The sequence below is a fragment of the Eptatretus burgeri genome, chromosome 2, assembly GCF_056783735.1.
Source record: "Eptatretus burgeri isolate ZD-2024b chromosome 2, Ebu_testis_v1, whole genome shotgun sequence".
Classification (NCBI taxonomy): domain Eukaryota; kingdom Metazoa; phylum Chordata; class Myxini; order Myxiniformes; family Myxinidae; genus Eptatretus; species Eptatretus burgeri.
Genome location: NC_140962.1, coordinates 10,674,795 through 10,698,930, shown reverse-complemented (window position 1 = coordinate 10,698,930; position 24,136 = coordinate 10,674,795). Strand labels below are relative to the sequence as shown.

At 44.1% G+C, this 24,136-nt stretch overlaps 1 long non-coding RNA gene across 1 annotated transcript in view; it reads left to right on the top strand.

The window, feature by feature from the left end:
- The first annotated feature begins 5,011 nt into the window (after positions 1 to 5,011).
- LOC147031412 (uncharacterized) overlaps positions 5,012 to 24,136 on the top strand; it is a 40,430-nt gene continuing 21,305 nt past the window's right edge. Inside the window, exon 1 of the long non-coding RNA XR_015052974.1 lies at positions 5,012 to 5,090. This is a non-coding gene — a long non-coding RNA (uncharacterized LOC147031412). The remainder of the gene's footprint in view (positions 5,091 to 24,136) is intronic.

Here is a 24,136-nt window from a genome sequence, read left to right as displayed (position 1 = left end):
CACACGGTTCCCCGACGCCTGCCGTGCACCTACGTACGGTCTCCGTGGCAGTCTGCATCGACCATGCGCTACCGCTAGAGATCGGAGTATAGGTGTTTGCCTATACCGTGGTGCCCCCAGAATCCCAATTTCATTCGTTCCAGGAGGCTGTTCGGATTGCAAAAAGTTCGGATTCCAAAAATATTTTCCCAATAAGAAATAATGGAGTGAATTAATCCGTTCGTGGACCCAAAGAAAACCCACTTTCAAGACACTTTAAACTGAAATTACCCAGGTTTAAGGTAAAATAAGATGAGTAAATGACCTTTGGTGGCGGTGTATTGTATGTAAACTGGTACAATCACCACATCCAAAGATCCACACAGGCTCGAGCTCCGGCCTGGGTTCCGATTGCTCGCGCACTCTGTGAGAGCGCTGCCCCCAGGGCAGCTCATCAAATATGATGCCCCTAGAACCACAATCACTTTCATCAAACGCATCGTGCTGACGTAATCATGGATGTTCCAAATTGCAACTGGTTTTGCTGTGAAATTCAATCCTTGCCCGACAGTCCGTCACACCACGTGATCGGATTGCTTTTTTGTTATTAATTAAAACACAAGATTAAAACACAAAAAAAAAACAAACATCACAAATGAAGGTGAAAACACGAGGTAAGGCCTGTCACATTTGGCTCGGCGGCCGGAGGGTCTACAAAATGTACGGGCACCAGCAATTATAAGGTGGCCGCAGTATTTCCACGGTCACACAATGTAGCAGTCACATGTTTTTAGCAGTGTCTCACATAGCGAACGCTGCTCATAGAGAGCTCGGCGTTGTTGTTGTTGTTGTTGTTGTTGTTGTTGTTGTTGTTGTTGTTGTTGTTGTTGTTGTTGTTGTTGTTGTTGTTGTTGTTGTTGTTGTTGTTGTTGTTGTTGTTGTTGTTGTTGTTGTTGTTGTTGTTGTTCTTCTTCTTCTTCTTCTTCTTGTGAACACAAAACCTTAATCTCTCGGACTCGGCTCTTGTATATACAAGATCCGGATCGCCTTAAATACTGAGCACATGTACACATCCTCACATAGACGGTGCCTTTTGAGAGCGTCCATCATGAACTTTTAAATATATTCGGACATTTGCTTTAAAGTTTCGAAAAGTTCACGTTGCTATTTAAAGATTATTCCATTTATCTAATTGTAATTTCGTAAATACATTATATATTTCGTAAATACACTATATATCGTAAATACGTAAATACATTATGACGGGTTTTGCTATTGGCTTAATTAAGGCACGTGACGAAATATCGGAAGTTGTTGTTGTTTTTAAAATATATATATATTTTTTTTTTAGCAGACAAAACCTTTAGGTTTTGGACGCTGCTCTTGGATACATTTGTCCTTGTTATTTTTCGGGAAGCCGCACGGCGTATTTATAAATTGTGGAGACCGAAAACATGAGTGTGCCGTACGGTCTTTGATTTCATGTCGCACGGTGACCTTAGGGCGTTCCTGCGGCGGCCATAGAATTTTGAAGGCAGACGCAAGGCGACCACAGGGGGACCCTAAGCCGAACGTGGGGTCAGACGGACAGTAACGAATGGGTTAATTTTTTTTAATTTTTTTTTAACCAGTTCTTTTGTTTCGGCTTGTCGAATTTCTACGGCGAACGTAGAAATGAAAAAAGTTATAACTCCGCGTTATAATTCCACGGCGACCTTACTACCTGTAAAATATAACCATACGGCGTAGGGCCACCCTGAGGCCACCTCAGTTTCTCTGCGGCCGCCGCATGTTTCTGTCAATTCAGAGGGCGTACAGCTGCCGTATCCTCGCCGTAGAGCAAATGTGACTGAAGCCTAAAGTATCGATCGACACACGAGAGTTGCTTTCACGAGGACTTCCACCGGCGAACTGAATGAACAAAGCGCGAAGATACGGCTCGAACAGGTGGGGGAGACACGTGAACAAACATGAACGCTTCGTTGTGTTCGGTGTTTTAAAATGTATTAGGTTTTTAGGGCAAAATTTTCTCGAAAAAATTGGTCGGATTCCAATTTGTTCAAACAATGGGGCATTCGGATTCTGGGGGCACCACGGTATATTATAGTTGTAGTATATTCAGTAATATATACTGGTATATTTTTATTTCAGTAAAAAAAAGAACTGGTATATATATATACCCACTCGTTACCGTCCGTCTGGCCGCACGTTCGCCTTAGGGTCCCCCTGCGGTCGCCTTGCGGGCACCTTGCGTCTGCCTTGAAAATTCTATGGCCGCCGCAGTGACGCCCGAAGGTCACCGTGCGACATCAAATCAAAGACCGTACGGCACCCCCACGTTTTCGGTCTCCACGATTTCTAAATACGTCGTGCGGCTACCGGAAAAGTAAAAAAACATATGTGACTGCTACATTGTGTGACCGTGAAAATACTGCGGCCGCCCTATAATTTCTAGTGGCCGCAGATTTTGGAGACTCCACGGCCGCCGTGGCAAATGTGACCTAGGCCTTAGCAACCCTCCGGGGTCCCGGAGTTATCCATGGCTTGTCTGTTTCAGGGTCGGAGGTTGAGAAGCGGGTCAAATTCATCCCCCCTCGTGAGTTCCGGGCACTCCCCAAAAACCCATAAGAATGTATCTATAATAACTAGAGGGGGAGCACTCGGTGGAGTGCAAAACCTCTGCTGCCAATACTGCTCGGTCACTCAAGTGAACCTGATGTCCTATTCATTCAATTTGACATCAACAGTGTTCACAGAGTTATAGTTTGCAACTTTCCCTTTTACTTTTAACTTTTACATACTCAATTCATTCGTCATAACTAGATTCTTTGAGACAGAAATTGATTTTACGTGGGTATATCACCTGAAGTTCCAAAATCAGCTGTAATTATAATTTTGGCATGTTTTTTGTTGGAAATCACTTATAACATGTAAAAATGCAAAAAAAAAAAAAATTCAAATATTTTTTCAAAATGGCCGCCATAGCGGCCATATTGGATTTTGGACCAAGTCCAAAATCTCATGGCATGATCCTTAGACCATACCTAACCCCCCCCACCAAGTTTCGTCGAAATCCGTCGAGGAGTTTTTCCGTAATACTGTTCACAAACAAACAAATAAACAGAAAGAGGTGAAAACAGTAACCTCCGATCTTCGATGGCGGAGGTTAATAAAAGTGTGTGTGTGTGTGTGTGTGTGTGTGTGTGTGTGTGTGTGTGTGTGTGTGTGTGTGTGTGTGTGTGTGCGTGTGCGTGTGTCAGTGTGTGTATATCCTCCATAACTCCAAAACCATGGAATGTAGTGGCTCCAAACTTTGCATGCATACTAAGAGAACTCCAAGGAAGTACATGAGTGAAAACCGGGTGTTTGGGTTAATTTAAACACCCCTTTGGAGATAATTAACAGCCTTATTTAATTATCCTTTATCAAGGTTCATCATCCTTGGCCACCTTGCTGTCCCTTGCTGGGGTCTTAATTCACCATTGTTTTTTTTTGGCCTACTCAATAATGCCTTGACTTGGAACAGGCCACAATGGTTTCTTCATAATAAACTTTTATTTTTCCACTTTCCTCACTCATATCATTGAATGTCTGCCTGATCATCATACCTACAAATCTCTGGACACATTGCAGTGCTTATCACTGCCTAAAGACGCCGGTGTTTGTGGCTTTATTTTATTTCTGCACATTCCATAACCTCTAGAATGTCTGCATCTCTGCCAAATTTCAAAATTTAAACTTCTTTAATGACTTCAGCAGTACTTCTGACTGCTAAAAAAAACAGCGTTCATTTGTCCAATTTAAATACCCCTTTTGCATCACATATTTATATGACCGATCGGCAATTGCTGTTCGCTCGCCAAGCAAGCTGTTCCTTATCAAACATTTCGTAGGAGTGCTTAAGCCACTTGGTGAGTGCTCAACAATATTCGCGCTGTCAGTGAATATATCAATTTACTTGAATAAAGTTCAGGAACCACTCGCCTGCGTTTTGCTCCGCGTTGTCATGCGGTGCATCGAACGATGGCTGGCTCGCTGAAAATGTGCAATTTCATTTGACACCACGTTTGCCCTTTTTGTACGGTTTTCTTTCATTATACAACATGTTACTTCGACATTTCTCTTTTTAAAAGTTTGTTAAACCGTTTTGTTGGAGTGCTTGTCTGGGTGGTTAAGTCACTTGGCAATCACTCTCCAAGCTTCAATGGTGATATTGCGGTGCAGTTCTTCTTGGGGACATTTCTGGAGTGAGGAAGGCAAAATAATTAGATAACTGCAATGAGTAAAAAATGTTTTCAGTGGTTACAAAGCAATGAATTGCTACGTCATGGCAGGATAGCTGAAAAATATGCATGCTCGGATTGAATCCCTACCCAGCTATAAACTGTTATTCCGGTGTTTCACAGGCAGGGTGATTCATCGATGCATGTGCCGTCTCACGGGTGAATGCTAAACTGGACATCACATGTGCCAAAATACCCCTCCTCTCCCCTCCACACTCTCCCTCCCTCTCCTCTCCCTCTCCCACCCCTCTCTCTCTCTCCTACCAATCTCACACCTCTCTCTCTGTCTCTGTGCCTGAAAAGTTTGAGCCATTCCCTTATATACTCGGTTTTATCTTTAACAAATGCCATTACACATTGTCCTTTCCTTCAACCCAGGACCAGCTGGCTTATGTCCTGGTGATATATTGTTACGAATTTGGAAGCTTACAGCACACAACAGCCAGAGTCCTTATAACTCAGTTATATCGGTAAGTATGTGTTTCCAGTTGGGGTCCCGTCCCTCGTCTAATGGGAATTAAATGTACGTGCGCTGCGGAGTTATTTTTATAGTTAGGATTTTTACATCACTTATAACAACGGCAACAACAACCATCTTCGCTTTCACAACAACAACACTCTGCCCACAGCATCTCCGCGTGCTCGCTGGCGAGCGCGTGCGTGGGCGGAGTTTAACATGAGCATGGCGTCCCTCTTTGGCCAATCGGCAAGGAGCGGGCATCTCACCCACCCCATCTCCCACTCAGCACCATCGCCATTATGCACGTGGCGGAGAGACGGAGCCGACCAGAGGGAGTGCAAATTGTGTCCGGCCCGCGATGGAGACGGGTGAGGTCGGGATGACGAGAGACGCCACCACAATTAAAGGAGAAACGTGTAAGCTGAGACACGAGGGGACGACGGAAGAGCCAAAGGAGGTGACGGAGACGGATAAATGAACAGAGACACAAGGGGAGACGCAGGATTTAGAAATAATGACGGAGACGCAGGAGGCAAAACAGGGAAACGAATTAAATACAGTTAAAAACGAGCGCACACAGGTAGGGATAGCGGGGGACAATGAGGTTGAGCATGGGGAATGTTTCGTGACCCGTTGCGAGCATCAGGATAGCCTCCTTCAGGAACAGAGGGAGATAGTAGGCTCCTTCGAAGTGGACTGCGACCAGGTAGGTCCGATCGGGCCGAACAGGTTGAGCGGGTGAGTGATGCGGACGGGTACACGCGGAGCTCGGGGAGTATGGAAATCCCGGGATTTCTTGTGGTAATGCGAATCCCAGATGTGATTGTCCTGGAGTGTATGAGTGGTACGAGTGTGTCGAAATGTGTGTCAAAAGATGTGCAGAATGCGAGTGTCATGGCGTGCGTAAGTGTATGTGAGGAATTGGTACACGGACTGACCCAGACGGGAGACGGGTATAGCGAGCCGAATGGGCCGCGAGTCAGTATTTCGGGAACCGCGCCAGTTTCACGGACGTCGTGTCTGGGGCCCGTTTCACATTTAGCGAGCGGCCCTCGCGTGCGCGTCTTCGTGGACGGAATCCAACAAGGCCGCTAACAGCTAAAATGGCGGCGACTGTTGTTTGAATTCGGCAAACAGTGGTCCCCATGCGAGCGCGTGTGCGAGGCATCACGTGCTGCGCGCCATGTGTCCCGTTCGCGGAGCGAGCCGCCGGGACGACACGCTCGGGTGGGCCTGCACAGGTTCCGTGGGCGAGTGACGTCACTGGGGATTTCCCAGCGCGAGTTGTGGGGCAGCTGCTGCACACGTTGGCTCGCATGGGAAATCCCCCGAAGGTGAGTGCTGATTGCGATGTGCAGGGCGACGACAAGGCTGCACGAATCGCCCGATGGAAGGGACGAACGGACAATCCGTAGACCGCCGCCTTGGCGGTGCAAAAAAAAAGCCTCGCTCCAAGTACATGGCCTGGCAGGATGTATATATTTCTCCTTTGCCCAAGCAGGATATATATATATATATATATATATATATATATATATATATATATATATATATATATATATATATATATATATATATATATATATATATATATATATATATATATATATATTGTTGCGAATTCGCGCCCGCTGGCGTGCGAATGGCCACGTGACTCGAATCACTGCACGTCGCCCACCGGACGGACAATTCTGTCGTGACCCTCTCGGACTAACGCCGGGAGCTAGTCACGGGTGGGCCTTTCGGCCTCACCACGATCGTGCCAATCGGCCACCCGCGTGGGATAGGGTTGTTCGCCAAACTCGACCTACCTCAGTACCCACACGGAGGGTTGACCGGGCGATCGCACCTCGCCGCAGATCGACTCCGGACACGGGCCGCGTAAGCGATCCATTCCGTACTATCGGGATAACCGAGCGGTGTTATCGTCGGACTCAACGGTTCCGATTAATTATTGGACATATTAAGCCCACTACCAACCCTTTACGTGAAGCAAGATGGAGATTCAATAAAAGAAAAGACGAAGCGAAACGGGAAAACAGTTCAACATGATGCACATTTATTCCGCGGCACACGGAAAGCATACATATACAATTACAACAATTATGCACAAAAAGCAGATGTAACAAAAGTAACAATGACGCAGAGATACTACCAACTACGCGAGCACACGGCAACACTTAAACAGTTTTACTTTACAGACGGCGCTGACACACACACGTTTACACAGAAACAAAAGAAAAGGCCACCCTCAAAGACAAGGGGCAGACGGAGCCTGTGGGCCAATATTTGCACGGGACCTGAAAGAGCGGTCAGGTCCGCGAGACTGGGTGGGTCCTACCCGTGTCTTTGTGATGAGCCGCAAATGTGGCAGCACGGCGGTGCCCCGACTTCGTGCTCCTTCGCGGGTTTCGTTGGCACTGCTTGGAGTGGGGTGGGAACGGGGCTCCCTTTTCGCACTATCTCAGCGCGGGGGAAAAGAGGGGGGGGGGAATTATTGATGCTCTGGGGAAAGAGTATAGCTGGCTTGCTTGGGTCCCGTGACGAGCGATTCCACCGCGACCTCGTCGCCGACCGCCGTCTTCCTTGCCTCGGACCCGAACTCCTCGGTCTCTTCCCCCAATTCTCCTCAGCCGACTGCCGAAAACCACCGGGACGCCCTCTCCTCCCGACTCCACTCTGCGCTCCAAACTGACTCTGCCCAAAACTCTCTCCGCTCTTCTGCCACTCTCCGCTCTTCCAGGGCCGACTCTCCCAGATTCGCCTTGCGCTCGGCGCTTTATAGCCCAGCAGGAGAACCCATATGCAAATTTCTGGATCAGAACGAGCTCGGGGGCGGAGCCACGCTCGCCCATTGGACGGAGAAAAAGGGGCGTGAATCTCCCCTGATCCTAGAATTTGCATATCTCGATTCCACACAGACGCGCCTGGAGGCGGGGCCAAACCGCCCCGCCCTTGCTGATTGGACGGATCAGAAGTGGGCGTGTTGCATTCCTGATCCGAATTCTTCTCGGAAAGGCCGCATTTTTCACTCGCGGCTCGGCACGCGTCCCGTACGAGCCCAGGACAGCCTGACGCTCGGTGCTCACAGGTGGTGCGGGAATGGCCGCAGAAGGAGAGAGGTGAAGGTGGTGGAGGGTTTATGGTGGTGGTTTATGGCCATGGTGCCGTTTAGAATGGCCGTGATGCGATGTTTGCGGGAGCGAGTTGTGAAGGTAAAGATCGTGGCTGTTGGCGTTGTTGTGAAGCGGCGTTGTGGTTGGTGGTTGTGTGATGGCAGTTGAGACGTGGTTGGTTCAAAATAAAGATAGAACAGAAAAACGGCTATCTCAAGGCGTCACAGCCCGAATGAATCACATTTATTCCCTCTAAACAACGGGTTTGGGGCTAACTACACATGTACTTACAGAGATATCTCACCTACTGGACCTGAATGGTGGTTTGCGAATTTGCACAACCGTAATACTATATATATATATATATATATATATATATATATATATATATATCCCTGTGTCGGAAGAGACGACCAGGGTTGCGTCAGGAAGGGCATCCGGCGTAAAACATGTGCCAAATCACTATGCGGATCATACGGATGATCCTCTGTGGCGACCCCGTACGGGAGCAGCCGAAAGAAGAAGAAGAAGATATGTGCATATATACATATATATATATATATATATATATATATATATATATATATATATATATATATATATATATTGTTGCGGATTCGCGCCCGCCGGCGTGCGGGCGGCCACGTAACTCGAATCGCGGCACGTCGCCCACCGGACGGACAATCCCGTCGTGACCCTCTCGGACTAACGCCGGGAACCAGTCACCGGTGGGCCTTTCGGCCTCACCACAATCGTGCCAATCGGCCCCCCGCGTGGGATAGGGTTGCTCGCCAAATTCGACCTACCTAAATACCCACACGGAGGGTAGACCGGGCGATCGCACCTCGCCGCAGGTGGACTTCGGACACGGGCCACTTTAAGCGACCCGTTCCATACTATCGGGATAACCGAGCGGTGTTATCGTCCACCTCGACGGTTCGATTAATTATCGGGCGTATTCAGCCCACGACCAACCCTTTACGTGAAGTAAGATGGAGATTCAATAAAAGAAAAGACGAAGCGAAACGGGAAAAACAGTTCAACATAAAGCACATTTATTCCGCGGCAAACGGAAAGCACACATATACAATTATGCACCAAAAGCAAATGTAAAAGTAACACGACAATTCTGCACAAAAAGCAAATGTAACAAAAGAGACACAATGCAGATCTACTACCGACTACCGAGCACACAGCAACACTTATACAGTTTTACTTCACAGACGGCGCCGACAACACATATACTCAAAGCAAAAGAAAAAGGAAGGGGCCACCCTCAACGATGAGGGGGCAGACAGGCCTGGGGCCGAGACCGCGTCGAGCCTACCCGTCTGGTGATGAGCCGCAAAATGGCGGCGGCGCCCCGACTCCGTGGGCCTCGCTGGCACTGCCTGGAATGGGGTGGGAACGGGGCCCCCTTCTCACACTATCTCAGCGTGGGGGGAAACAGGAGGGGGTTGTTGATGCTCGGGGGAATGAGGATATCTTGCTGGCTTGGGTCCCGCGACGAGCGACTCCACCGCGACCACGGTCGCGTTACCGGCCTCCCCTCTCCGCAGCTCCCGACTCTGACACGAGCGCAGACCTCCACAAAGATCCTTGGCTTCTCCAGCCTCTCCGGACCCCGACAGACACTCTCTCGACTGCTTTCGCTGCCGCCACAACTCTCCAACTCTTTCCTCTTCTCAACTCTTCAACTCTTCCCACTCTCCACTCTTCTCAACTCCGTCCAACTGCTAACTCTTCCCAACTGCTTCTTCTCAACTCTTTCCAACTCAACTGCCTCGATTCGCTCCGCGCTCGGTGCTTTATAGTCCTACAGGAGAAATCATATGCAGATTTTTGGATCAGGAATCGCTCGGGGGCGGAGCCACGCTTCCCATTGGACAGAGGAAAAGTGGGCGTGAATGACTCTTGATCCGCGAATCTGCATATAGCGATTATACTCCGACGCACCTGGAGGCGGGGCCAAACCTTCCCACGCTCGCTGATAGGACGGAACAGAAGTGGGCGTGAATCGTTCTTGATCCGATTTCTCGGAAAGGCTGGTGTTTTTGCACCCGCTGCTCGGTGCGCGACCTGTACGAGTCCAGGATCGGTGCCCACAAGCGGCGCGGGAATGGCGGTGATGCGATGGTTGCGAGAGCGAGATGTGACGGCAAGGGTCGTGGCTGTTGTTGTGAAGCGGCGTTGCGGTTGGTGGTTGTTGTGTGATGGCTGTTCAGACGTGGTTGGTGGTGGTTGTGGTGGTAGTAATGGCGGCTGGTCCAAAATAAAGATAGTAAAAGAAAAACGGCTATCTAAAAGGGTCGCAGCCCGAATGAATGACATTTATTCCCCCTAAACAACGGGTTTGGGCCTAACTACACATATACTTACAGAGATATCTCACCTACGGGACCTGAATGGTGGTTTGCGAATTTCGTCAACCACAACAATATATATATATATATATATATATATATATATATGTATGTATATATATGTATATGTATGTATATATATGTATATATATATATATATTTATATATATATATATATATATATATATATATATATATATATATATATATATATATATATATATATATATATATACATGTACAAGTTGAGAGTTTTAGTAATATACTAGCAAAGTACCCGCCCATGGGCGGGTACAGTTATCTGTTGAATGGCGTTGGTCCCGTCTCGATCGGATGAAATTGAGAAATTGACGTTATCCAGTGACCTTGACCCCGTGACCTTTAACCTTGACCTTGATCCCCTTATGTCCGTTCCCAAGGATCACATACGCCAAGTTTCATCTCATTCTATCCAACGGTTTGGCCGTCTATAAAGGACAAACAAACATGAAAAATTGACGTTTTAGTCAATTTATGACGTCATAACTCGAAAACTGGAAGTCGGAAGTGAATGTCGTCAATCAACTGTGTCATTTAATTTTGATTATCTGTCGAATGGCGTTGGTCCCGTCTCGATCGGATGAAATTGACCCGGTGACCTTGACCCCGTGACCTTTGACCTTGACCTTGACCCCCCTATGTCCGTTCTCAAGGATCACTCATGCCAAGTTTCATCTCATTCCATCCAACGGTTCGGCCGCCTATAAAGGACGAACAAACATACATACAAACATATTCTATCTTTTTAGTATAGTAGAGAAGAAAGAAGATATGTATATAATCAGCTTTCATGATATTAAAACAAATTTCAAGTTGATGAATGTCACTTTTTATAGAACATAAAAATTACCTTAAATGGTGGTTGATCCACCTGGAATAAGTTGGAAAAATTGATGTTTCGGGCCTTACCAAGCTGTTAGACCCAAAACGTGAATTTCTCCAATTCACTCAAGGCGGATAAAGCACCATTTCAGGTAAAAAAATTTATCTGTTCTTACTTCCTTTGCTTCCCACAGAGATCGCTATTTGTGTGCTGAAATTAGTGATTATATTTTTACTTTTTGCAGAACACTTGTTGCAGTGATGCAGTGATGTGTGTTTTTTTACAAATTTTTCCACCAATTCCCCAAAAATCTCTCTCCAATCGTTGGCATTCGTTGCATTGCTGCATTATGGCTACAAATTATTGTGAAACTCTGCACACTCGTGGGAAGAATGCGGAACATTCCTGTGGCTGGCGTCTTGAAGTAAGACGCAGAAAGCAATCCTCCTCAGGTGGTATAACTTCAGTGAACCAACGAGCGCATTCCTCCATGTCCTGTCCTGTTCTGGAAAGACTGTCCTTTGCTTCACATTTCGTCCCTTCATTCCAGTGGGAGTAGTTACATGGTTTGTTGTGAGACAGCAATACACGTGATTGGCTTGTGCCTCGTATCAGTTTGTATCCAAACTCACAAAAAAGAAAATTGGACAATTGGACATTCTTTCAAAATCAATTCGCTGTGCAGCAGTTTGTTTTAAAGAAAGTGGAACATATTTTTGCTTCTGGAAATGTGGATTTCAGCTCATGGAGGAATTCATGAAAGATACTTGTCAGGTCAGTGGAAACACTGAAAACATGTAACTTGCCACTGGAAACATGTAACCCAGCGCTACCTGCCACATGGTCGGGTAGGCGGCGACTACACCGACGACCCTCGCTGGCTTGCCAGTGGAGAGGGTGATTGTGACACCCTGTAGGACGAAAAACAGTACCTGCTAAAGGGTGGATGAGCTCCTTTAGGGAGCCAACAGCCATCCAGTAAGGAGATGGTGTCTCCGAAAAAACACCCATCCCGTTCGACCAGTTGTTTTAGGTCGTAGGTTGCAGAGAGCAACCGCTCAGGGTAGTACTGTTACGGATTTGGAAACCTTGTGCACACAAACAGCCAGAGTCCCCATAGTTCAGTTATTTCGATAAGTATGTGTTTATGGTTAGAATCCATCCCCCCTTTGTCTAATGGGAATTACATGTGTGTGCTACGAATTATTTTATAGTCAGATTTATTACATCTTTTACAACAACAACAACTACTACTACATCCACTACAACAACGCCACCGTCCCGCACTCGACCGGTCGCCATTGCCCACGTGTTGTTGGCTGAAGGCGTGGGCGGAGCCTCCAATGCCTCAGATTGAGGCTCCGTCCCAAGGAAGGGCATGGACCATTTCCTCCAGCCAATGAGCGAAGGGCGAGCATGACACGCACACCCCAGCCAATCGGGAGGTGACCAAGAGTCATCTGACAACCCCTCATCCATCCCACGAGTCATCCGACAACCCCTCGTCCAATTCGTGTGTGTGTGAGTGTGTGTGTGTGTGTGTGTGCGTGCGTGCGTGCGTGCGTGCGGTGCCGTCCTGTAAGTAGAATCGCTTAAGTGCCTTGTACATACCTGCATTGCTTTTAGTCGGTTTAACTCTGCTCTCTGTGTCCCCCTCCCTTACAAATAAACCCCTGTTAAATGTACCAGCTCGTTTTCTGTGCTTTCCTTCATTGGCCTAGCATGGTGCGGGTTTGAGAATTAGTAAACTGTTTGGGCCGGTAATTATTCATTTAGGTCCGACGGACTCTGGTAATTCCGCTCGGCTATCCTGGACCAAGGTCGCGAGAGCGACCCAGTTCAACAGAGCCCGTTGAGGGTGTGGTTTCCCCTGTAGTCTGACGACGTGGGTACTTAGGTATATTGAAATTTGGCAATTAACCCTACCCCACGCCATCAAAATATTGGCGACCCGTGACCTTTCGGACTTATCCGTGAGTCATGACCTAAATTCCAAGGTGTTCGGTGGAAACGTCTCTACTGCTCCACATAGTGGGCGTTTATCACCACCGAAACCCGGCCCACAACAATACTACCATTCTGACTTGGGAGCGTTAAAGTGATTCCTGGAACCATCTTATACTCTCTGTGTCAGGATTGTCGGTCTTACTTTCTGTCTCACTCAAAGTATAGCTACTGGGCTCGCTTTCGTCTCTCCTTCTTGCAAACAAACATCAAACACTTTTCAAACAAACATCAAACACTTTTCAAACAAACATCACACACTTTTAATAATACACTTTTTTTACTCACTCATTTTCACTCCTCACTTCACATTCTCTCTCTCTTTTATTTCTCTTTCCTCTCATTTCCCTCAGACAGCCTCTAATTAAATATGATAAAGTCCGAAAAGTTAATGCCCCCTAGTTCCCGGCATTGTGGGGTGTGATGAATCTCCGTTGACCTGCCTGTCTCTGCTGCCAACGAGGGGGGTGGGGGGGGGGGCTCAGGCGGTAGTAGTAGTACAGGTTCCTCCCCAGACCCTTGCCTTTTGAACCAATGTGACTCTTTTTAATTCATTTCACCAACATCCGTGGTCTTCTTCGAATGTTTTCTCTGTTGAACATCATCTAGCAATCTCATCTCCTCATATCTTGCTTCTCTCAGAGACTCAATTGTCACATGATGTTCTTGTTAATTATTTTGATATTTCAAAACTGCAACCTTTACTCACGATTCCGCTTCAAAGGAGGAGTCTGTGTCTACTCCAACATCAACATGGCTGCTGTGCGCCTTGTGGACTTCGAATCTCCAAACTTTGATGTCATCTGGCTTAAGATTTGTCTCCTGACTGTCACTATCTTTCTCTGTTTCACTTACTGCTCTCCCAATTCCACAAACTTAATAGCTTTCTTTGACTATCTTAATTCTTGCCATGAGGCCATGACATCCGATCACCCTCAAGCAGAATTTCTCTATTTCGGAGACTTCAATGTACACCACAGGGAGTGGCTGAAATCTTCCCACATGGATGTTGGGGAAGTTGAAGCTCTTACATTTTCCATTCTTAATGATTTTGAACAAAATATCACTCACCCTTCCCATATCCCAGATCATCATGACCACACCAAAAATACTTTGGATATATTCTTCACCTCTGATCCATTGCATTACAGCTCCACAATTTCACCTCCAATTGGTTATTCTGACCACAATATTGTGAACATCACTTTACTTACCACCACTTCTCCTCTGGCTGCTCTGATGAAATGAGAGTGTTGGCATTTCAACAATGCTGACTGGACTGGTTTACGAAACTTCTTTTCTGACTTTCCCTGGAAAGACTACGGCCTCTCCTCCGGTGATGCCTCTGTCTCTGCTGAATGTATAGCTGAGGTTATTGTTGCAGGAATGGAGGCTTATGGCTTGTATCCTCTTCTCTTTCAAGTCTATCTCTCCTTTTTAAAAAAATTTTTTGTGTACCTTGTCGAGGCTCGTGTGAGAGCTAACACACAATGCACAGCAAGGGGGGCATGAGACAAGAGGGGCGGGAGTGGGAAGGATAAAACAGTGGGAAACAGAGACATTAGGAGATCTGTGGGAGGGAGAGGGATAGGGTGGGGAACATGGGGTGTACAAAATGGACATTACAGGGACTTTCAGGAAGGAAAGCAGGGAATTTGAAGGAGGTGGGCTTGGGGGGGTTAACGTTGGTTGAAAAGATCGAGGATTTTAATGGGGGATGATAAGAGGTGGTGGTGAACAGCTGGTTTGAAGGCCTGGAGGGAAGAGTGGGATTGAATAGAGTGAGGGAGTTTATTCAAAAGACCTTGCATATCAGCTCCTTCGGTGATATATTTATTCTCTCCAGGTTGCATGAAATTGTGATATCTGATAAAGCATATAAAAATGTGTTTCAATCGCGTTAATTAAGAACTATCAATTGTATATTTTCTTTGTAAACAACGTTGGTTGATATGTGTGTAATGCCTTCTGCTTCCATGTTACTGCGTTATTCCAAAAACAAACACCACACATTGAGATTTTTTTTGTAACTGCAGTCACAGGATACCCTCATTCATTTCCTTCTTTTATGAAAACTGCAGTGGATTATGAATGTTGCCACGCTGGTTTTATGAATGTACATCTAAATCTTAACAAGAAGCTGATACTTAAGGATCCCACACCTTTTGAGTGGTTTCAGGAATTTATCTGTGTAATATGAAAGCTAAATCTTTGAAATATCGCATGCACAAGCCAAGTTACTGAGACAGTTGCCATGGCAACATAATTTAGCCAATCACGGCTGTGTTCTAATCAGGTTGAGATAATGTCATGAGGAATAGGTATCTGCAATATGAAAGCTAAATGTTCAACAATGTATGAAATATCACAAATACAAAAGTTCAGGAACAGATGATCGGTTGGTCATTTGGCCAGAGCTAATTTTAATATCACCCATCTCCGACCTTGTCGGAGCAGTGGTGGACAAAAAGATAGAATACACTGTCAATGTCGAAATTATGTAAATAGTACTTGGGAAATAATAAATGGTGTGTTTGGAAAGAAAGAAGAAATTTATGTTGCAACAATAAAGATAAGTGATGCTTTAATTGAAGATGCAAATGCCATCATAGAGCTTTCAAATGATTACTTTATTTCTCTTGGGCAAAACATAGCAAAAACGTTTCGCACTGTAAATAGCTGACTTTTTGAGAGAACCCTAATTTGAATTCATTATCTTTTACTCCTACTCAGAAAATTGAGATGAAATACATTGTAGAATTTTTTAATAATAAAAAGAGTGCAGGAAATGATAGAATATGTAATGTCCTCTTGAAAACTGTTTTACCTAAAATTATATATTCAAGCGGTAGTATTTATAATAAACTTATCACTATGTTATGGTGTAGTACCTGTGAAAATGAAAATTGTGAAGGTTTAACCAATTCCTAAGCATAGTGACCCACAAAGACATTCACAATTATCATAGAATTTAATTATCAACTCTCTTTTGAAAAACTTTTTATATAAACTGTAAAATTTTGAAAGCAATCTAACATTTTTGTAATCCGTATTTCAGTTTTGGAGAAAAAACATAGCACCACACATGTCTTGTTAATATTCATAGACAAAGTGGCACAGGCAATTTATCGATTTGCAAACACAGTTGGTATTTTTCTAAACTTCTAGAAGGCTTTCGATACAATTGATTAAAATATTATTTTGCACAAACTATCACATTATGGAAATGGAGGAATAACTTTGGAATGGTTTCAAAACTCACTGTTAACTAGAAAACAATTTATGGTCTTAAATGGGTTGAAATCCAACATGTGGTCCATGGCTTGTGGGGTTCCACAAAGATCAATCCTTGACCCACTTTTATTTGATTATCCAGCAAACCCTTAAATATCACGAGTTTTAAAATCACATGTTTTGACCAATCTCAGGCAACCTATTGCATTCCAATTTAGTTATTTCGGGACTTCATTTTGACCAATTGCAGTTTGTTTTTTTTAGCTGAGATGAGTCATTGTTTGCATCCACAAGTATGATTATCTTGCATTATGAGCCTTATTTTGTTTCTCGCACACCGTTGATAATGGCATCCAAACGTAAAGCGATGGACAAAATTAATTGTGCCAAAAGACAGAGAAAGGCTATGATGTTGTGCGAAAAAAAAATCGAGTTGTTAGATGGTTTTCTCGTTGTTCGGAGGTGAAAGTGTGGGATAAATGAATCAACTGTGTGGTATTCGTTAAAGTGAGTCAAATATCTGTATAAGTGTTGCTGCTCGCGCTCCACAAAGCAAAAAACGTATCGTTCCAGTCCCATGATTCCTTATATTGAAAGGATTGAGAAAGCCCTTAATGTTTTGATCGATGACCAAACAGAACAAGTGCCATTGAGTGCACCAGTGATGCGGGAGAATCATTGTGCATTTACCAACGTTTCCACGAGGCACCCTGGGCCGAAGACTCCAGTTCAATCATGGCTATCCACAAGTTCCACGCCAACGAGGGTTGGTTTGAGAACTTCAAAAGAGGATTTGGCCTTCATAATATCAACTCAGTCAGGGAAGCAGCATCGGCATACAATGGTGCTACAAAGAACGACCCGCCGCAGCTTATGAAACAAATCGAGGCAAAGGAATTTATGCCGGAGCAGGTATTTAATGCCGATGAGATGGGATTATTCTGGAAGAGGATGCCATCTCGTACTTTCCTGTCCAAGCAGGAAAGATCTGCTCCAGGGTTCAAGGTGGCTAAGGATCATCTTACCCTTCCCCGATGTGGCAATGCAGCAGGTGACTTCATCATAAAGCCAAAGCTGCTCTTCCGATCACTGAATCCCACTTCTGTGTTTAGTCTTGTGGTTTATATTTACGGCAGAGTACGTAATATTTTTACCCTCCCTCACCTCACTTTGTAAAAATCACCTCACTGTTTTGGAATAAATTTAAAGGTTAAAGTCGTGTGTTTATATTTATTTTAAACTGTATTTATTTATTTTACGTAGTTATTTGAATTGTAATGTGTTTACTTTTAGCTGCCGCCCAAATTCCTCGATATTTTCTCCAAGTTCAGGAACCTAAACCCCTTTTCCCATAGGCCCTTGGTTTTAACTATCTCGGTTTTAACTATTACGGCATTTTCCAGTAATGTAACCCTGAGATATTTGAGGGTTCACTGTATATATACAGTGCCTTCAGAAAGTATTCACACCCCTCGACTTTTGTCACAATTTGTTGTGTTACAGCCTGATATGAAAATGGATTAAATTTAATTTTTTTGTCACCTATCTATGGAAAATACCCATAATGACAAAGTGAAAACATGTTTTCAGAAATTTTTACAAACTAATTCAAAATGAAAGGCTGAAATATCTTGCATCAATAAGTATTCAATCCCCTTTGCTGTGACACTCCAAATTGAGCTCAGGTGCATCCAAATTCCTTTGGTCATCTTTGAGATATCTCTACAACTTGAATGGAGTCCACCTGTGGCCAAATCAATTGATTAGACATGATTTAGAAAAAAATTTAGACGGGCCACACCACCCGACGCTCGCCCATTGGACGGAGCAAAAGGGGGCGTGAAGCCTTCCTGATCCGCTTCTCCTCTCCCGAAAAGGCATCCATGTGCACTCGTGGCTTGACGCGTTCGGCAACAATTACCGAACGGGCCCTGGACAGCATGATGTTCGGTGTTGACTGGTGGTGTGGTTGATGGTTGTGGAAGGAGAAAGGCGAAGGTGGTGGGGGGTTTGCTGTGGTGGTTTGGTTGTTGGTGGGCGTCGTTTGGGAATGGCGGTGAAGCGATGTTTGCAGGATGGAGTTGTGGAGGTAAAGAGGCGAAGGTGATGGTGTTTGAGTTGTTGGCGGCTTAATGGTCCAAAATAACGATAGAGAAAGAAAAATGGCTAACTCAAAGCGTCGCAGCCCAGATGAATCATACATATTCCCCCTAAACAACAGGTGTGGACTAACGACACATGAACTTATCGATATATCTAACCTGAGGACCTTTCTGGTGTATTGCAAATTTCCACAGCCGTAACAATAGTTTAATCACTATCTCAAAAGTTTATTATGAGAGAAATTTCTGCCATTGATGCAGTAATCACTGGTAATAAAGGAGTAATGAGTGACATTGTGAGGCTATTGCAAAAGTATTGCGTCGCAGCTGATTCCTCCTCCATTACCCTATCCTCCATTTACGCTCTTTACTGTTTTAACTTCTCTCTGTTTAACTTTGATTTGTACACCTCCGTATTATTCCCATTATAGGTATCTTATTTCACAATATTTCTCCACTTCTGTCTTCATATTTTTAGCTTGTCGACAAACTCTTAAAACCATGATGATCGCTACTCCTCCAAGGTGGCTCAATGGATCGTTTTGAAGCTAAGCATGATGATTCATGACATTGATGCACAAAAACGAATGGAGCCCTTTTTAAAATTTCCATCAAAGTGGTGAGATAATTAACTTAAAATGTAATTGCATGAATATCATGTACAATCTTCTTCTTTTATATATAATGGAGCAAGTGTTTGTATTTATCTATATCCACTCTATACCCATTGGTTAGACAGCTGGCCTGACACCACCCACAATTTTAACCTGCAAAAAAAAATCAAAAAAATCACTCCCATTTTAGTCTCTCGATCGAGTGCTGCCTGTGGCTGCTGGTTGCATCATTGGTTGGGACGCGGCTATGCCGCTGATGCAGTGTCCCCCTTACCAGTACACTGGTACTCATTTAGCTGACCTCGGAAGGATGACAGGCTGAGTCAACCTCCTGGTGTATTTGTTCCATGAGGAACAAAAGTTCTCTACCTATGATGAACCGCTTCATCAATTGACGTGAAACATCAGTTATGATCTAGTAGTCATGGGAATTTTTTTTTTAATTTGCACCGGATTGGACGCATGGTCTGGAAGCGAGAATTATTTAATATTTTTAATCTGGGTTCAGGGATTTAAATCAAATTTGGTGCAAGTATGTATAATGATGTAATAATGTGGGCAGAGGCATATTTGACGACGACGTTGCGACATCGAAGAGTGCCCTTCTAGTTCTCCCTTTTTTCTGCCAACGTCAGAGCTGTATCTCAGATCTGACTGGGAATTATGGAATTAAATTTTGCATCAATGATGGGAATACAAAGTATGTGGGATTGCATAGCTTTTTTGACCCTGACCTAATTTCAAGATCATCACCAAATTGTAGAAAGTTTTACATTTTCTTTTTTTTAACCATAACTCAACTAATATTTGTCCAATCAGAACAAAATGTCTCTCCCGAGATAGCCACACGTAAGGCGCATCTATGCTTAATTTACATCATACCCCTCTAGTTAAACATCAAGGTCAAATGGCGGTCTGGAGAAAAATAAAAATAATGTGTTGTTTTCGTCATCGCTCAATTTTGCCAATTTGGAATCCCAAAGACAGCTTGGCCTTCCCGATATGCTCTTGCATCATAAGAGTTGATCTGCACTGAAGTTGTGCACCTGATATTTGATCAGTGTACTTGACCTACTTTTTTCGGATTGTGACCTAATTTTAACAAAAACACTTCTTTGATCATAACTTGAATAACTTTCCTGCGATTTTCATGATGTTGATTGAGTCATGTGGATAGATTGTAGATGGGACACATTTTCTTAATTTACATTCTATCCCTAAAATGTTAAAGGTCAAGGCCATATGGTGGTCTGAAGAAAAAATGGCCATCATTGGATCACAGGCTTACCCTTGGCGATTTTCTTTGTGATTGCAGATATCCAGTTTATTACTGTGCTTGCATTCGTGTCCATTTCATGGGGCAAATTAGCATAACAATTGTGTATTTTGTGAGGAAAGCACCAAATTTGGCACACTAGTAGCCTATCGTATTATGAACAGATTTGGATATTGGGCCATCTCAAATTCAGCTGCTGATGGCTGTGGCAGCCATTTTCCACTGCTATCAAAAATTTTGAGATGGCCCAATATCCAAATCTGTTCATAATATGATGGGCTACTAGTGTGCCAAATTTGGTGCTTTCCTCAGAAAATGCACAATTGTTATGCTATATTTAGCTAAGTTGCCCCACTAATTTGCCTTTTGTCTTGTGTTTCTCTATTTTTGTTGGTATGTGCCTTCTTCAAATATACCTGTTATTCCTTAAGAACATTTTTTTGTGTGGTGAGCCGCCTTTACAAACCTCTCACCCAAGAAACCATTTCACCAGGGTTTTGAGTGAATCCCTAGGATAGGTTAAAATTGGTCACATTCCCTTCAAGAGACGGCGGTTGGAGACCCTAATTAGTCATTCCAAGCAGGACTTGTGAGATCCTAATTCCGCTCATGTCCCTCGTGTGCTTGAGTCCATCCTGTGGGAATTTTATTATATCCAACTCTCAATGGTGGCTGATAAAATTATATATCCCACCATCGACGTCGACGGGAGTTGGTCAGTGTTAAAAAGACCTGTTATATCTCACCATCATTGGGGGCTGGCTGGCATTAGAAGACCCATCGACGGGACAACACTTTTCAATATGTCTGGTGTAAGAGGATGGTCGTCAGTGGTGGAATATTGGAAAATAATATCAGAAAAAATAAGCTTTTGTATCGAGCCAAAAAGGATCTTTTACTTTTTTTAATTTTTTTTTTTGGATGAGAGATAACTCTCAGGAGCAGGCTGCATCATCATGTAAATCTGTGTCTGCGGACACAATTATCAGTTTGCAGATAGAGGGGGATGTGAAGTCAAATGGAAACGACAAGGCAATCTAAAAATCAGCAGAGTTCATTTTCACCTCCAATGGCATCAGGTATGGAAATGGAAAATCAAGATGTAGTGGAAGAGCATAATGGATGAAAGCACAAGAGAAAGTTACAGCTCAGATGCTTCTGTTTCAAAAGATCCTACAAAATGGCCTTAAAGTGGACTGTACATTTAGACAATTGTTTCATGCAAAATAGGACTGGAAGTGAAAGGGGTTAATTTTATTGAAGACAGCAGCAACAGAAGATTTACTGCCAAACATTACTTGCGGGCATTGGCAAACAGAGAAGAAGTAGCAAGGCCCCGTCTGGTTTATTCAACGAGGAAAAAATACAGCATTTATCTTTTGCTGCAAAATGTTCCTGTCCGATGCAAAATTTACTCTTGCATCACGGATGGTACCAAAGATTGGAAAAATAATTGTATACAGCTTTAAACAAGCATGAAAAGCCATCAGATCATCCGTAATCATTCCAATAATGGAAAGAACTGGAGACAACACCAAATATCAACAGAGCTATTGATGATGAAAATCAACGCATTATTAGTGCAGAAACACAGCAATGGCAAGATGTGTTGAAAGGACCCATTGCCTTATTGGGCACTCGCAACATTGCACTGCACGGGAGGTCAGATAAACTCTTCGAGCCCAATAATGGAAACTTTCTCAAATTTGTGGGAGTAAAGGAGATGATTGATGGTGTGATGAAAGAACATTTCAGATGAATCGCATCACACGAGATCCTCAAACATTACTTGGGTAAAAAAAAATATTCAAAACGAGATCATCCAGTTATTGGCAACGGAGATGAAGAAAATACTCCTGTCAATGCTCAAAACACCAAAATACCACTTGGAGATTTGGGATTGCACACCTGCCATAAGTAAAATCGAACCAATGACTGATATATATATATATATATATATATATATATATATATATATATATATATATATATATATATATATATATATATATATATATATATATATATATATATATACATACATATGTGTCAGTGAACGAAACCTGCGGTGATGCGGCAAGCAGTGTAGACATCCGAGAGCATTTTTTTGGAATGCATGGAATGACCAAATTACTTTTGCAGACACTTTGTGAGCTGGAACTTGCAATTGCAGACATGAGAGGACAGCGATATGACAACGGGACCAACATGAAAAGCATAGGACACAAGACGGTGTACAACAGAGATGGCGGAGTACAACAAAAAAAAGACACAAGACTCGAATCCCTGAGCTTTTTTTTCTTCCGTGCAATTCACTTAACTGAGGGCAAAACGATGCAGCTAATTGTTGAATGGAGTCTGCTGAGGTTTTCAGCCTGATACAAAACATTTATGCATTTTTTTCTCAACTTCCACACATCGTTGGGATATTCTTAAAGAACACGTCAAAAGTCTTGCAGTGAAACGAGATGGGGAAAGTCGAGTTGAAGCAGAAAGGGCAACCCGACATCAACTTGGGGGAAGTGTACGATGCACTTCTCTCAATTGCAGGTTACATAAACTTACGGCAAGCAACGCTGTTAAATTGGAGGCGGAAGCAAAATGCATTTCAGGTAAAACGCTGAACTTCAAATTTGTGCAGCCTCGTGGTTTGGTACGATACACTGTGAAACATCTATAATATTGTTATGGTTGTGGGGTAGATGCAGGAATTTCGTCAAAAAGTTGGGATTGTATGGAGTTGCTTGGTCCATGGATGTGAAAGAGACATGTTGATGTAAATTAAGTAGGGAGACTGTGAGCTTAAGTGTTACTTGTCACCACATGGGGAGGTGGTGCTCTGTTAATTACATAGGGATTAAGGCCAATTTTCCCCAGTATGTAATTGCCCCCTGTGAGCTTTCCTACGTTTTTGTATTTACAAGCCAGCCATGAAAAAAGTGCGTTTTTATAACAACAATAAGACAGCTGCATGTCCGAGCAGGCGAGAAGCCCCGCCTTCCCGGTTTTCGTGCCAGCAAGCCACGCCCGGAAGTGGATGATTGAGGTGCATGACGTGAGAAGGAAGCGGTTTGGGTTTGGTTGGTTGGAGTTCAGTGTAAGGAACGCACGCGGCCGAGAGACGAGGGAGCTAGGAGATGGCGTGAAAGATCAGGGCATTACGGCTGGCTTTCCTTCGACGCATGAAAAAGACTTCACGATTCTCATATTCATGCTGAGGTGAATTGGCTCGCGTGGTGGAGCAAGACGCTGGCCATTGACTCTTGGCTGATCGTGAGAGACCGACCTTGAAGCCTCGTGTATATCACCGAAGAGATGGCGCCATTCTGCGAAGCAGCTGCGTCGGCGAATTCAATCAACGAAGAAGCCACACGGCGACTTATGAGCCTGTCATTGAATACCCCCTCACAAATTACTTCACGTACATTTACTGCCCAGAGAGCGTCTCGGCGCCATTTTCGGTGCGTCTGCCTGTGCAGGACAGAGTTCATCGATCGCAAAGTTAAATACTGACCATCTCTGGACAAAGCTAACGTGCCAGAATAAAGGGAGGATTTTCTTTTGTTTGTTTCCCCCTTGTCTGCATCTAAGTCTGTGTGGAGGTGCCTCGACTTTAGGCTTTAGTTTACTTCACATATTATTACATTCTGAATTATTATCACTAGTATATATATTTGTGTATTTTCATTAAATCCCCGTGTTTATTTTAAATTGATGGTGTCCCAGTATCTGTGGGTTTGAGTATAAACCCCTTGTGCTGTTCCATCCGTCCTGTCGCCCTGCCACTCCCGCACGTGCCATAATCTCTGAGGATCACGTGTCCACCTCCTAAGGAAAACCACT